The following is a 4,167-nucleotide window of genomic DNA, read 5'->3' as shown; positions in this document are numbered from 1 at the left end:
CTCCAGTCCTCAGGCACCTCTCCCGTTTCAAGAGGTCATTGTTCCTGATAACATAATCTGTTGGCTACTTTCTCGGAAACAGCAGAATAAATTTGCTGAAACTTAAAATAAATAATAAACTTGCCGTAGATAACACATAATATTATATATAACACTATATATGTTATATATGTAGTGTATACAGTGTTATAATATTCTGCATAATATACACTAGCAAGTGTAGTACGCTAGCAATGGTTTTTGTTCTTCAGTATCATCAGGTGATATATAACAGGCTAGTCTGGTGGCAAATCTCAGAAAAAATAAAGAGGAAGACCATTTTTACTATCTTTTCACAGTTACTAGTTATCATTCTTACTCCTTGGTGATTCTCCTGTGTGAAGGAAATCAGAGCTCTAAGTCTGTTACATCGAACATATTTTTGGTAGAAGAATACAATGCAGGCCCACTGTTAAGAAAATTGGATGATACATATTTAAATTAAATGGAAATTGTGGTCGGCGTCTTTTTTTTCAGTTTTTCAGTTTTTGCTTTCACACTTGATCCAAGTTAGTAATGGTAACACGCAGCAATATTTTAGTGCATTTCAGAAATGTATGTGAATTAAAACACTGAGTAGATCAATAAGTGTGATCTAGAACTGGTTGTCAGTTCTAGATAACATGCAGAAAAAATGAGTCAGTCCCTTCCACACAGATATTGTACTTACAGTGGGCCTAAACAATAAAAATAAATGAGAAAATCAAATAGCCTGGCTTGTTTCTTAAAACTCTAGAAGATCTAAAAGGGAGAAAAATAGCATATCTCTTTGTTGAATTTTAATGAGTATGTGAGAATTTCACACAAAAAGTTAAATTTCAGAGTGCTTTAAAATGCATGTAAGCTACAGTTAGAGTTGTCACTGCCAAATTTGTGTTGATATTCTTAAGAAAAAGATTTTGCAAAGCTGAATGGAAGGAAACAACTCATGACTCGTGGAAGCTGTACATTTAGTATAAAGTTGCTGTTCCTTAGAATGAAGTATTATGTGCTGCATAGTAATGATTAACTGAAAGGGTTGCTTTTCCAATTTCCTGGTAACTTTCAGTTTGGTAAAGTATTTTTTATTAAAAGATCTGAGATACATTTTTTTTATTTTGTTAATATTACAGTGTGAATTTGTTTCTATTTAATGTTTAGGCTTCTCTTGAGAGATCAGAAATTATAATAAGGCAAAACAAGTTTATTACTTAAAAACATATGCTTGTGTATGTGTTGAAAATGGGATATTCTTCTTAATAGGTTTAAAACCAGGGCAACGCAAAGTTTTATTCACTTGCTTTAAGAGAAATGATAAACGTGAAGTAAAGGTTGCTCAGCTGGCTGGTTCTGTTGCTGAAATGTCAGCTTATCACCATGGGGAGGTGAGTATGAAGGATGGTAAAGTTGTGGGGATTTTCAGTCAATACAAAATATTAGGTAAATGTTTGCTGTAGTGAAATTGCAAACCTATTGAGTACTAATCACAGATACACTTCTAAAGAAAATGAACCAGTTTATAGGTTAATAAGACAACATATTTCCTTTCTTTCCAAGTCTTTGTGCACAGTAGTATCCCATGTAGCTTGTGAGTTGTGGCAAAACATTAGATCTCTAATTACCTAAGTAACTTTTAGATTCTCAAATCATAGCAATATAGGAACTATGTGCTAGGACAATTTTTGTCTTAAACAAGAAATACAGTCTTTTAAGAGAAACTGTTCTTTGAAAACCTGATACAGCATTGGAACAATGATTATTTCTAGCTCCTGTTTTGTTTATATTTATCTGAATTATTAGCAAGAGTTGTCATATTCAGTCTCCCCTCCCTGTCCATATTCAGTCTATCCCTACTTCTCTCCCCTTAAAAGCAATGAGTGGTAGTTTGTGAAGTCAGTGCAGTCAGTTTGTACCCCTTTTATTCCTCCAGTGAAGCACTTTAGAAAAAATAGAGAAGCCTAGGTCTTTTCATAATCATAGAATGTAAGGACACTTAAATCAGAAAGGCAGTGTGGCTGTGGAAGAGGAAACATTATGTTTTGCCATCAGCCATTCCTTTCTCAGGGACACTACTTTTTTGAAATTGAACTCGGGTTCATCACACATTTTTTGGACATTAAAAATATATTTTATTGGCTGATTAGAAGAGACTGTCTCTCCTTACTATTATGATTATGTATTTTCTTGCAGCAAGCATTAATGATGACTATTGTCAACTTGGCTCAGAACTTTGTTGGAAGTAACAATGTTAATCTGCTGCAACCTATTGGTCAGTTTGGTACCAGGCTTCATGGTGGAAAGGATGCTGCCAGCCCTCGCTATATTTTTACCATGTTAAGGTAAAGATAAATGCATGCTTTTAAAAAGCCTTGTTATGAAACTAATCCTTTCACAATGCTGCAGGTTTTTGTGTGGGAGCAGAATGGCGGGGGGGGGATTGGTACAATTAGATAGAAGCTCAAATTCCTCTTTACATGTATTGCACATGGGATTTTTTTTTTGCATGATTTCCTATGCATAGAAGTGCTGTGGAAGTCATAGTTCTTAAGGAATTAAACTTTGAATCATAAGATTGAAGACTGAAAATGTAGATCACTCAGGTTAGTTACTGATCTTAAATTACGATTTCTTGAAGAAGTAGCTTTCAGTTTCCCTGTTCAGTGTGAAATCTACTCAGTTTCTCAGTACTGTAGTATTTCTACTAGTATATTACTACTAGTGTATTACTACCTTGTGGTAAGTTCTGTAACTCAGCATAGACTTGAAAGTTGAAATGGATTCTTTCTAGTTTAGATGAGTTTCTTCATATCAAGCTAAATTATACAGACAATTAATAATTAAGATCTTATTTAATGATATTGATTTTTCACAGCTAATAACTTGAAATTCAATTGGGAGTGCTGAGTGTTAGAATATGTTCCTTAATATAAATTATAGTATTTTGTAAGTTATGTTGCTGCTTTTATTTCCTAATTTCAATGTGATATTTTGCCTAAAATTCCTTGTAGTTTCTTCTTCTCCTCTAATTGTAAGCTTTCTACATATGTATCAGGTTTTATTTCCTGTCTCATACATGTTCTTTCTGTAGCAACCTATTTTGTACATTTTCCTTCTTGTGTGAGGTGCTGGAAATTTTATTCACCCAGCAGAATGTTCTAGATCAGCAAAAGGAGTCACCAGTAAAACATCTATAGTATTTTCAGAGACTGCTAGGCCTCTATACTTGCAATTATTTGCATGTTGTGTTGCAACACAACCATTACTGGGTGATCTACTGTCACATTGAACTGTGTATTCTGAATGCTTCAAGGAGGTGTTTTTTTGTAGATGTTGAATGTCATCAATTACTAGTGTATCGTGTATGCGTGTTATTGTGAAGGAAACAAACATCATTTGCGATGCACAGTCTTCTCTTGGGAAGAACTTTTTTTCTCAGGAGGCATGTACATTGTATTTTCAGCTTCAGAATAGCAAAGAGAACAGATTACATGAGAAAAATGCACAAGTAGATAATATCTGGACCCAGGAACTTCTAAAGCATTATGTACTTTACTTACTGGACTCTAGTTAAACAGTTTTCTTCTTTTTCTTTTTTAAAGCCCTTTAGCAAGGCTGCTTTTTCCATCAGTGGATGACAACTTGCTTAAATTCCTTTACGATGACAACCAGCGTGTAGAGCCTGAGTGGTATATTCCCATCATTCCTATGGTTTTAGTAAATGGAGCTGAAGGAATTGGTACTGGATGGGCTTGCAAACTTCCAAACTACGATACCAGAGAGATTGTAAACAATGTCAGACGAATGCTGGATGGCTTAGATCCTCACCCAATGGTAAAAATAACAGTATATACTGGTATTTTATATGTTTGCTAAATAAACCTTATTTTGTGCTTACAAAATGAATTCATATCACTCTGGAAATGCTTGATTCTTGGAACATCTGAATTGGATTGTCCCAGCCATTTTGTGTAGGAGCTTTACTTGAATGTTGGGATGAGGCTGGGGAAGTTCCCCTTGAATCAAAAACATTGCAATTGTTTTTGCCCCAATTACTTCAGATGACTTTTTCTTCAGTTCTCTGACTGTATTCCTTCACAGTTTTAAGTCTTACAGAGTAGTTAGGTTATGGCAGTAGAGTAAAAGGTAGTA

The sequence above is a fragment of the Mesitornis unicolor genome, unplaced genomic scaffold (genome assembly GCF_000695765.1).
Source record: "Mesitornis unicolor isolate BGI_N332 unplaced genomic scaffold, ASM69576v1 scaffold7923, whole genome shotgun sequence".
NCBI lineage: Eukaryota > Metazoa > Chordata > Aves > Mesitornithiformes > Mesitornithidae > Mesitornis > Mesitornis unicolor.
This window is presented reverse-complemented; position numbering follows the sequence as displayed.